Source organism: Lissotriton helveticus, chromosome 7 (assembly GCF_964261635.1).
Source record: "Lissotriton helveticus chromosome 7, aLisHel1.1, whole genome shotgun sequence".
Taxonomy (NCBI): domain Eukaryota; kingdom Metazoa; phylum Chordata; class Amphibia; order Caudata; family Salamandridae; genus Lissotriton; species Lissotriton helveticus.
The window spans coordinates 1,019,737,880-1,019,750,665 of record NC_136068.1 but is presented as its reverse complement, the minus strand read 5'-3'; positions in this window follow the sequence as shown (position 1 = coordinate 1,019,750,665).

Genomic DNA, 12,786 nt, shown 5'->3' with positions numbered 1-12,786 from the left:
TTAAACTTAAAATAAATTAATAAGTAGAAAAATTCTAAAACATATAATAAAATGACAAACAAGCATTTACAATGCAACGGTTTCGCCTTTGGAAAATATAGAGCTAATGGCATTGTAAATGACAACTTGACTTCCTTCCCTTTGCGTGCATTTCTCTGCCCTCATTTGTACCCCCTTATCATTAGGATCTCCTAACCTGTCACTTTTTTAATGTTTTTGCCTTTTCTCTCCTTGCTCCCTGCCCTACCTTTCTCTGTTGCACTCTTATTTCTTGGCCATCTGTTCTCCCCACATGACTTCTGCTCTGACGATCCCTTCCAGTCTTCAAGCGCCCCCTTACCTCTTTCTGCTCTCATTTGACCTCCCATGAGCTCCCCAACATACTTTCTTCTAGAAACTGGTGCTTTGTGTGCCTTCCTATATACCTTTAGTCTCACAATTGTTGATTGGGTAAGTGTTCCATGTACCTGGGGATTCTCTCCTCCTCTCTGTGTCTGTTTATAGCTCGTTGCTTGTGCTTGCTGTCCTGCCCCCTCGTTCGTTGTGCTTGCTCTTCTGCCCTGCTATTGGCATTGTAAATGACAATGCCATTTATTTATGTTTAAAAAAACAAACATAAATAAAAATAATGTCATGAGCAATGCCAATAGCTCTAACTTTAAAATGCCGAGACCATTGCATTGTAAATGCTTGTTTTTTTTCTTTTTGGCAAATCCACTAGTTCTCCTTTGGTGACCGAGTTATAGTTTGCATGACTATTTTGCAATTTATGGATTGTTAATGTCAGTGGGATTTTTAGGCTTTAATTCACAATCATAACTGCACCGTGCGTGTTTTTGTGCGTTTCCATTTTTTTTTATCAAAACAGTTTTTGGTGCGATAACCTAACCATAACTTCACTTCAATAATTTTCATGAAACTTTACCAAAGATAGTTCATGTAACTAAAGTTAATTAAAAAAAAAGGCTTATGCGAATTGATGAATACATATTGAAGGGGAGAGAAGGAATTCTAGAGCTGAGAAATAGGTTGTATTTGCCCTTCATATTCCCATAAGAGTATTTTGCCACACCATAGCTAAAAAACGCTTAAGTGAATGATTCCAAATTAGCACAGGCGCTAATTTTTTGTGTTCCTATATACATGAATAATTGGTTACATCAATGAATATTCAGAATCGCTGGCCTTTGACCTACAGAGATTGTCGGGTATCGAATGCCAGATAGAGTCTACTCTTCCACTGTGACTAACGACAGTTGCTGACCTCCATGTGCTTTTTCTCATATGTAGCAAATAAAAAAAGATGCTGACCGTTGATACCATTTAGGCTGTAATCTTTAAGCTCTTTCATATATATAATACCTTAGCAACCAGCCCGCCTCTCTGATGGATTTTTGTTGGGGAAAGCTAATAAAATCCCCAGATTCAAATTTAGTTTTGTACTACTTTTGTCAATGCCAATCCGTTAGCTCGCCTTGAAGGCTTGGAAATAATGGATGGGAACTGAATGTTGTTACACCAGGATGTTTAGTGATGTCATCTGATGCCTCTTCCGGCATCGATACAAAGCCAGCGTACCACTAACAGCAGTCTGAAAGCTTTGAAGTTTCCGTATCCAGTGTGATCCTTGGGATTATTCTACAGGTAAGAAATCTGCAGGTAGACCGAGCATCCACCAGATAGGTCGTTACCACAGGCATGTAACTTTTTCTTCACATACTCACAATACACATGTTATAGGGGGAGTCTAGGGTAACCGCTGTGCACCTTACAAAGTATATTGAGAATAGTACTCCTAAATTGACAACAAATGTTTATACTGAACAAAATAGAACACATGTTGCAATGATTCCCATTTGCAACAAGAGTAGGAGGCCGAGTCTGCGAAGCTACTGACACTGCAGTGAGCCAGGCAGAGGAATAGGGAAGGAGCTGGGGCTGTCATGAGCCATACATAAATCGGGGGATCCAAACGACTGAAGTGCGCAGACCGCAGGCCTATGGTGTATGTGTTGGAGGGTGGAAGCAAAATGTGAATAATGCAGAAACAGACCAATGGATGAAAGGAGCTATCCCAAAGGTCTTATAAGTACATTAAATATGAGAGGGTAGAGAAAGCACACAGACTACGGAGGGTAGGCAGAGCACATGGACAAGGAAGGGTGGGCAGGAGAGGGTAAAGAAAGCACACGGGCAACAGAGGGTGGGCAGAAGAGGGTAGGGAGAGCACGTGGACAACGGAGGGTGGGCAGGAGATGGAGGGGAGAGCACATGGACAACGAAGGGTGGGCAGGAGAGGGTAAAGAAAGCACACTGGCAACAGGGTGGGCAGAAGAGGGCAGGGAGAGCACAAGGACAACGGAGGGTGGGCAGGGGAGGGTAAAGAAAGCACACTGGCAACAGAGGGTGGGCAGGAGAGGGTAAGGAGAGCACACGGACAACGGAGGGTGGGCAGGAGATGGAGGGGAGAGCACATGGACAACGAAGGGTGGGCAGGAGAGGGTAAAGAAAGCACACTGGCAACAGGGTGGGCAGAAGAGCACAAGGACAACGGAGGGTGGGCAGGAGAGTGTAAAGAAAGCACACTGGCAACAGAGGGTTGGCATGAGAGGCTAGGGAGAGCACATGGACAACGGAGGGTGGGCAGGAGAGGGTAAAGAAAGCACACGGGCAACAGAGGGTTGGCATGAGAGGGCGTGGAGAGCACACGGAAAATGGAGGGTGGGCAGGAGAGGGTAGGGAGAGCACAGGTCAACAGAGGGTGGGCAGGAGAGGGTATGGAGAGCACATGGACAATGGAGGGTGGGCAGGAGAGGGTAAAGAAAGCACACGGGCAATAGAGGGTGGTCAGGAGAGAGTGGGGAGAGCACACGGACATCGGAGGGTGGGCAGGAGAGGGTAAAAAAAGCACACGTCAACAGAGGGTGGGCAGGAGAGGGTGGGGAGAGCACACGGACATCGGAGGGTGGGCAGGAGAGGGTAAAGAAAGCACACGGGCAATAGAGGGTGGGCAGGAGAGGGTGGGGAGAGCACACGGACATCGGAGGGTGGGCAGGAGAGGGTAAAGAAAGCACACGTCAACAAAGGGTAGGCAGGAGAGGGTATGGAGAGCACATGGACAATGGAGGGTGGGCAGGAGAGGGTAGGGAGAGCACACTGACAACGAAGGATGGGTAGGAGATGCTGGGTCAAGCAAAATGACAAAGGATGAAAGGCAGGAACAGAATGAGTGAGAAACACAGAGGGGGAGAAGTACACAAGGGAGCCAGCTGGAGGAAACACGCACTCTCATAAAGTGGTGCTTAAATAAAAAGAAAAAAGTACCACCTGAAATAGTGAGCCGTGGATGGACAGCAGTGCGTCCATAACGCTAAAGAAGAAAAAAAAACCAAAGAAATAAAGTAGAGGGAGGAAAACCTACCGAAGCTAAGAATTCCAAGCAAGCAAAGGAGAGTGACAATGAACCGAAGTAGAAATGGGGGGGCGCTAAGTCCACTGTAAAGTACCAAAACGTCTGGCAACAGACAGAGGTGAGACATAATAAAAATAAAATGATGTACACAGTGGGCTTTGGATCCAGTCAGAGGAGTATTGGTCACTCACCTCCTGGTACAGGACAGCGAGGGGGGGGGAGGGCGGGAACGGGGCACAGGACAGCGAGGGGGGGGAGGGCGGGGACGGGGCACAGGACAGCGAGGGGGGGTGGGCGGGAACGGGGCACAGGACAGCGAGGGGGGGGCGGGAACAGCACATGCAACGTGAATGACTTTCCCGCCTCCTCTCGGGCAGGCAGCTGATACCACAACTCTCAGGGAATACCTCGGCGGCTCTCTGTATGGGCCTTCCCTGGGCACGCTACTCAGGAAAAGCCTCAAGAGAGCTTCTCCGCGCAGCAGAATGCGCCTCGAGGCAGCTGCTAAAGTGTACAATATTCTCACCGCAACACAAAATCTTCAGGGGCCACTTTTGGTACACTGCGATAATAGAACTTAGACAACAATTCGGAAAAACTCAATCCTGTCAGCTAAACTGCCACTCAGCATCTGTGAAAATTGCTGAATTTTACATGGCCGCACGCGGGATTAAAAAAAAGGCAGTACACAGGAGACGAATTATGCGGGGCTGCGTGCACCCTGTGGGGTTGTAGCGGATTCCTGCGAACACATCCCATTCCTCAGCACACCAGCCGGGGCCCCCTCACGCATAGGAAACTGCATGGGGGAGTTGAAGGGGCGTATCTGCACCACAATGTGCCGGCAGCGGTGGTCCCTGTTCAGCACAGAAACATCTGCAACACGTTCAACAAAGCGGACCCTTGTCCGCTGGAGTCACCCGGCAGCAGAAAGGTCACAGATGCGATTCAGTGGCTAAGTCCGGACTGTGGAACCCGGCGGCCTGGAATGCAGCCCTGGATTACACGCTTTACCCCATGTGTGAACCTGAGCAAATGGATCCCTCGCTTTATCTCCCACATTTGGGCAAATAGAAAAGACAGTTATAATGGGAGAAAATGCGTGACCGGCTTCTACTTTCAACGGAGAGTGAAAGGGGAGGGGGGGCGGTAACAGGCACACGGGGAGGGGGGCGGAACGGACACACGGGGAGGGGGGCGGAACGGACAGCGGGAGGCGGCGGGAACGGGGCACAGGACAGCGAGGGGGGGGGTGGGCGGGAACGGGGCACAGGACAGCGAGGGGGGGGCGGGAACAGCACACGGTCAGCGGGAAGGCAAGGAAATGGAAAAACAAGCTCTCACCCACCTGGACTTCCTCCAACGTCGGTCGGCCGCAGAATGAGAGCAACATGGCACCAAAAAAAACAAAAACAACTCCGCCCACCGACGCATGGCTCCACAGAGGGAACGCCCAGGGAAAAAATCGAGGGAACGCCCACGAATCTGGTCCGTGAATGACGGACAGATCTCTGTTCCAATGGCTAGCCTCCATTTATGGAGCTAGCCAATAGAACAGAGGGCAACAGAGGGCGTATTCAAGTGCCCTTCCTGTGAAGACTACAGATTTCTCTGGAGGCGGAGCTAAGAGCTCCGCCCTCCAGCGAAACCTAAAAATTCTTATTCAAAACACTAAAATACATAACATTATTAAAAAATCAATATTTTAGTACACTATATTTTTGTAAACGATATTTATTACAATGATATTTTTGTAATTGATATTACTTACCTGTCAGTCGGTATTCTTGTCATCTATATTTTTGTTCTCCATATTTCTTCTAAACGATATTTCTGCGGCGACATTTTTGTCCCACGATATTTCCCCGGCGATATTTCTGCTCAGCACCTTTAAGAACATGAACATACGGCCCGTTATGGCCCCGACTCAATGTCAGTTGTTGAATGCTGCCGGGTGTGAGACCCTGAGGGGCCCGCTCCACTTAAAGCCCAGATCGCTACACACCACCTACCCTTGCCTTCAAGACACAAAGCTCCTCTATGCACCAACCCTCTTGGCCTGTGCACACCAAACAACTTTATATACTAACCCTTAATTGGTTGGACACCCAAAACCACTATACACCAACCCTCCCTGCTGTTGGACACATGACTTGTATGTGTGCTTGCTACTTAACACCTGTGAATACCAATTCTTCAATTTACTCAACACTCAGCACCACTATATATATGGGGAGAGGATATGGCTAACGGCTAGGGCGGTCGACATCAAATCTGGTGAACCAGATTTGAGTCTCTGCAAGGAAGTGCAACATCCTGTGATTCTGGGCAAATCAATTAATCTCCCCGTGCCTATCAAAAATAATGTGTCCTCATGTAACGCAACTGGTGCTTGTGTAAAGCGCTCTGATACCTGATATCTTCGGGTCAAGTTCTTGCTAAATAAAACTCCATCGAAAAATAAAAAATGCTAGTTATTTCATCTGCCTGACCGCCAACATTTCTATAGAGGAGAAGGTCTGGTTTAGTGGCTAAGTGCCAAACCTTTCCACCAGGAGACCCAGGGTCTAAGCTCTGCTTCACTCTTAAACAACAATTGTGTTATTCTGGGAAAATCCCTTAATTTACATGTGCACTGAATTGTAAGCATGTGTAATGTACTATAAACATGTACAGCATTTCATAATATGCAACATACAGTCTATGTGTACATTACCAATTGCCTTTGTGTAGCAAGTCGACTACAGAGTACCTAATGCAATAACATCACTATGTAGAGAATTAATAAATATACTCAATAAATACCAGTCCCCCTGTGATAAGTATTCAATGCACCTATCAATGGGGTATGAAGCAACTTTACACACTAATCTTCCTGTCAACTGGACACCCATCAACCACACACCTTTGTTTCCTCTAAAATGGCTCCCTTAATGCATCTCCCCACAACTGAGTCACTCAGCTGTGTGTTATCATGCGGTGCGGAATCATGCCCCAGCGGCCTGCACTGCATGGGCTCTCGATACTGACCCACCCTCACAGATGAGCAATGGGACTATTGCTGTACACAAACTGCGACCCTTTTGCCTAATTATAGATTGAGACTTATACATTTCAAATCTTTGCACCGCTTATACCACACAGCTGCATTGTTTGGGCTTGAGGGCAGATGGGTTATGTGTGAGATGCTTGGCTGCCCGGGTGTCTTTTCTACACCTTGCTTGACAGTGGCCCAGAGTGGCAGAATCCTGGAGAGCAGTACAACATACACTACACCGCATTGTAGGCGGTCCAGTGCCATGAAGGCCACTGGTCAGTCTTTTGGGCTATGCCAGGGCTGTCCCCCCTTAGACCCAACGCCCCACGGCTATGCTCCTGCTCCTGGCAAAGCGCCGGGTGTCTATGCATTCCCTATCAGTGTTTGATGAAGGCCTGCCTTCTCCTCCTGCTGATCCAAGGATAGCAATGCAGAGTGGGGACCAGGCGAAGATGTTTGGATGACAGAATGCCAGTTAATGTTAGACCGCTGAGAGACCTATTTAGTTCTAGCATGGTTTTCACTGTGCAAAATCAAAAGACCTGGAAATGGTATGATACTGATGAAGGTCCTACCTCTTTTTCCTCCCTTTTACACCTTTCCCTTCTTCCCATTCCCCCATTATGTCCTCATAGTGTCTGAGGCGTTTGCCTTTGTGTTGCACTACTCTAACAAATGCCAATAAAGACACATTTAAAAAACAAGCATTTACAATGCAACGGTCTCGCCTTTGCAAAAGTTAGAGCTATTGGTATTGTAAATGACAACTTTTTATTTTTGTATTGGTTTTGGAAACAGATAAATAAATGGCATTGTCATTTACAATGCCAATAGCTTAATCTCTCGCAAATGCCACACACAAACACACAGACCCACACACACACACAGAGCCCCCCACACACACAGAGCGCAACCCACACACACAGACACACAGAGCCACACACACACACTGTCACTCACACACACACACTGTCTCTCACACACACACACTGTCTCTCACACACACACACACACTGTCTCTCTCACACACACACTGGTCTCACAAAAAACACTGTCTCTCACACACACACTGTCTGTCACACACATGACTCTCTGCCCTTGTCCCCTACCCCCCTGTTTCTTTCTACCCTGCCCCATACCCCCCTCTTTCTACCCTGCCCCGTCTCCAGCCTTGCCCCCTCCCCGGATCTCTTGCTGCCCGGTGCCAGCCTGCTCCGCCTTGCTTCACTGCTAGCCCCCTCCCCCGCAGTGTCTAATCGCAGCAGTGATGAAAAAACTTTACCTTTTAATTACAACCTACACTTAAGAGCCCAAAAATATAGCCATACAAAAGTTCAGTCGGCTAAAAATGCAGGACTGAATGAAAAGGGCGCATACGATAATTTCACAAACCTGCACCTCTTAGAGACACTTTTATGTCCCAGAAATGTTTGCTACCTTAGAGAGCCGGCTGGAACGGGAAGGGGTGAAATTGTTAGAATCAGACAGGGAGAGGGAGGGCAGAGTGAGATCTGGGCACCGAAAATATGGCATAAACTGGAGAGTGATAGAAGCAGAGAACATCCAGGATGGGGGGCACTGGTAGTAATCGAGAGAAAGAAAAGGGAGACGGGCTGAGGCCTATGAGATAGAGGATGGGGCGAGTTTGGGGAGGTGAAGGCGGTGGGGCTGAAAGTGAGTGGAAAGTGAGAGGCATATATGAAGAAAAAGACACGGAGAAAATAAGAGGAGCGAGATCGGGAAGAGGGAAGAGGGGCGGGGAGAAGGAGGAGAGGTGTTTGGAAAGAGTGGGGATTACGGTGGTACAAGGGAACGGAATCAAAAAGAGAGAAGAAGAAACTAAAGAGAAAGGCTGGGTGAGCCTGAGAGAGAGGCGACAGAAACAGAACACAAGGAGAGTTGAGGAAAGAGTGGGTACAGGCGGGAGAGACCAAACAAAGTAGAGGCCAGTGAGGGTAAGAGCTCTAGGGGGTGGTTTGTGGGCCAATGGACCGGAGGTGATGCCCAGGCGCCGCATGTGGGGCACAGAGCTGGGCCTGGAGCCAGCCCTTCCCTGCACACCCGTCTCCGTGCCCTCCTCGGCTGTTTCTGCGGGTCCCTCCTCGGTCCCATCCCGGCTCCCGGCTTCTCTGCCCGTGTGTCCCCGGCTGGCCGGGCGGGGTGTGCAGACAGTGCTCTGGGATTCCTGGGAGAGGGGGCTCCAGAGGGGCGGCAGCGGCAGGGGGAGGGACAAATGCTTGTACATGACGCCAGAGAGCTCGAAATGGCGGTAGCCTCCCAGAGCTCCGGAGTTTAGACCTGAGGGGTGGTTTCTGTCCGTCTGTGGGTGTCAGGGAGGAAGGGAGGTGGCGGGGGCGTACTTGAGCCGAATGTGATATGGGCTGTCCAGTCCTCGACATCCAGTCAACAGAAGATACAACTGGGCTCATCCACAAATCGAAAGACAGATTTAGGGGCGCACTGACAAAAATGCTAAATATTTCCGGCACCCCGACTGCCCCCGAGCCGTGGGTGCCACAGCCGAGGGTGCAGGCACGCGGCGAGGGCCCCACTGACCGGGGCTCCCTGGCATTGTTTCCACCCCCCACGCTCAGCCGGCGGGGCCCTGTGTTACTTCGGCCCATTCCAGAACGCGTTCCCCACGGCCTCCGGAGCCCCATTGTGATGCCACAGGGCCCGCTCCCTGCAGGAGCCCCCTCCCGCCCGCGGGCCGCCGCTCCCGGCCTCAGAGCGCGAGAGTGGACTGGGGAAAAGGGGCCCGGAGCCCGGGACTTCAGTCACGGAGGCGTCAGCCATTGGGGGAGAGCAGAGATTCACAGCAGATTACAAGCCTCTGATGATGGGGTCAGGCCTGCCCCAGGGTCAAACTGGACCGAAAGGCAGTTTCCTTTGTGGCAGGGTTAGCACATAGTGAGGCACCGAAACAAACCCCAGCTCGCATGCAGGCAACCGGGGACAGGCTCTAAGCTCCGGCTGGAAAGCGGACCACGCCATGACACCACCATGTTTCCCCGAGGTCCAGCAGAAATGGATCGGAAAAACGCCCCGTTATTTTCAGACTGAGGGGCGTGTTTTTCTTTCTCTCCTCTTCCCATTGGCTTGTTGTTTACATTCCAGCCAATGGGAAGAGGAGAGAAAGAAGCAAAAAAAACACGCCCCTCAATCCGAAACGGACAGGGCTTAAATTGACAGACAAACCTCTTCTCTAATGGCTGGCCGCCGTTTAGGAAGCCAGCCAATGGAGAAGAGCTGGCGGGTTTAAGCTCCATACTAGAAAGCATAAAATCTCACCAGCGAGACTGCCGCAGCCTACGCTAGCCGAGACCTAAAAACTTTGAATGAGATCCAAAATTGGATTCATGCTAATGGCAGATGTATATCTTTCACGAAAAACTCAAATAAATTCATGATGCAAGAGAAAAAAATGTCTCCCTTTGTCCCTCAATTCTACAGTTTTTTCAAGTTTTAAATAATTTTTATTGGTGATATAAGAAGGATACAACTAGAAAAACATGGTCAGTTACTTGGCAGATAAGCAAAATAGTTGTGGTGCCCTGTGACAAAAAGTAGGTATAGCATAATTTATCTTTCGAGGAAAGCGGTGCATTAGGAAGTAGAATATTGAAGAGTACTTAATAAAGAGAAAGAGAGGGAGGGAAATAAAGGAAGACTAAGGATAGCGGCGAAAGAATTAGAGGAGAGCGAAAGAGAAAGAAAGGAAATTGGGCAGGGTGGTTCACTCACTCAAACAAGGGGGTGATTTGAGTGTGAGGAGTACTGCATGTTGAGAGCCGGATCTAAGGGGGCTCAATGTTTTCCAGGTATAGATCTATTTTCGTCCAAAGTAGTCTAGAGGCATTGGGTCTATAGGTGGGGTTATGAATATTGTTTTCAGTACTTCTGATGAAGCAGACCCAAGCCCACCATCCTTGGTAGGAAATGTTGTTGTAGGTTTTCAAATTAGCAAGGATATTTTTTATAACAATCATAAGAAGTAGGTCTAAGGGGTAAAGGTCCCATTTATTAGGTTTTAGATTAGGCATGATTGACAATGGGCCAAATGCGACAAAAGCGTTGTTCAGAGTAAGGTTAGTATTGAAGACTGCATTTATGGTGCATTCTATTTTCCAGTATTTTCCAGTATGGAAGGATGTGTTTGCAGTAAAAATAAAAGCAGGTGGTATAGGTTGCCTGTAGACTATTTACAGTGCCAGCAAAGATTAGAGTCTATTAGTCCTGACTTGTGTAGTTTAGTTGGAGACCAGGAGCATCTATGAATAGTTCAATATTTGCACTGGTGTAGTAATTAGGAGATTTTTTGATGTGGGAGAGAGTCCCAGATGTGTTCCAAAATTGATTGGGTGGAGGGTATGTTATGTAGGATGCAGCATTCAGACCATTTGTTTTGTAAATGTTTGTTGTTTGAAGTGATCTGTTTATCCAAGAGCTTATATATTAAGGGCACGATGTGGTCTTTATTTGTTGGGGCTTCAAGAAACTTAATACATTCTTAAACTTGAGAACCTTGTAGAATTCAAACAACTGAAGATGGAATTTTTATGTTAACATAGCAAATGTAAGGGTTTTTATAGTGGAGCTGAGATCCATGACAAGACGGATACCAGCGGGAGTCCAGTTTTACCAGAACACTGTTTTGAAGTCAATTTCAATAAGCAGGTTGAACCAGGTAGATGAGATATCAGATCTGCTTGACCACTGGTTCAAGGCCAGCACTCTCCCTCGCAGCCTCGCCTGTCCGCCGGTCTCCTGCCTGTTTTCCTAGCCCAGGGTTCGAGCCAGCAGTCTGCCCGCGCTGCTTCTCCACCCTGCTGGCCGGCCGTTGTGACCAGAGGCCCCCGCGTAACTGTCCTGTAACTGTTTATACATTCCTTCCTTCTTTTTTTCTGTACCCTGTTATTGTTTGCCCCTTTCTCTTCTGTACCCCGTTATTGTTGGCATCTAGTCCTTGTTTTTTGCCGCGCTTTCCCGCAGCTGCTGCCCCTGCGGCCCTGCCCACCGTTCCAGCTTGCTCCCGCCCCCTACTTGCTCCCGCCCAACCTCCCCTTCTTATGGCGACCGCTGCGGGGGAGCGTATGTGAAACCTTGACCACTGGTTCAAGGCCAGCACTCTCCCCAGCAGTCTCGCCTGTCTGCTGGTCTCCTGCCTCTTGTCCCAGCCCAGAGTTCGAGCTAGCAGTCCACCCGGCGCCGCTGCTCCACCCTGCTGGCCGGCCGTTCTGATCAGAAGCCCCCCGCGTAACTGTCCTGTAACTGTTTATTCCTTCTTTCCTTCTTTTTTTTCTGCACCCCGTTATTGTTGTTTGCCCCTTTCTCTTCAGTACCACACTATTGTTGGCATCTAGTCCTTGTTTTTTGCTGTGTTTTCCCACCGCTGCTGCCCCTACGGCCCCGCCCACCGTTCCAGCCTGCTCCCACCCCCTACCTGCTCCCGCCCCTATGGCGACCGCTGCGAGGTCTCGCCACTGGCTCGCCAATGGCGCGCCTAAGGCAAGCCCATCCGCGCCTGGACCGTGCCATCGACAGAACCCCTGAGGTCCGCAAGCGCCATAACACACAAAGCCGCTATGACCCCAACACCCTCCACGCACTCAACACCGGCCCACTCAACACCTGCTTCCACGCCACTCCGAAGCTCACCCACGGACCCTTCACCTGCCGAAACTGCAACTACACCAGCCTTTGCACACCTGCACGCCCTGCCCACCACACGGCCACCGACCACAACAAACTCAGCTGCATACTACTCAACACCCACTCAGTCCACAAACAAGCCATCGAACTCTGGGACCTGCTCGACTCCTCCGGCCAGGTCGTCGCCTTCCTGGCGGAGACCTGGATGAACACCTCCTCAGCACCTGGCATAGCCATAGCCATCCCAGACAGCTACAAGATCACCCGCAGGGACCGTAGCAACAACAAACCAGAAGGAGGAATCGCCATCATCCACAGGAACACCAACAGAGTTTCAACCAAACCCGAAGACTCCCTCAGCATGGCCGAACACCTACACTTCAGGATCCACGTCAATCACAACACCACCCTCAGAGGAACCCTCATCTACCAACCCCCAGACCCCATGTACAATTCAGCAAATCCATCGCCGACCTCATCAGCACCCATGCTCTTGCGTCCACAGATTACATCCTCCTCGGAGACCTGAACTTCCACCTCGAGATCGCCAACGACAGCAACACCACAACCTTGATTGACAACCTCGCCAACCTTGGACTCAAACAGCTCGTCACGACACCCACCCACTCTGTCGGACACACGCCTGACCCCATCTTCTCTGCCAGCGACAACGTCACCTTTAGCC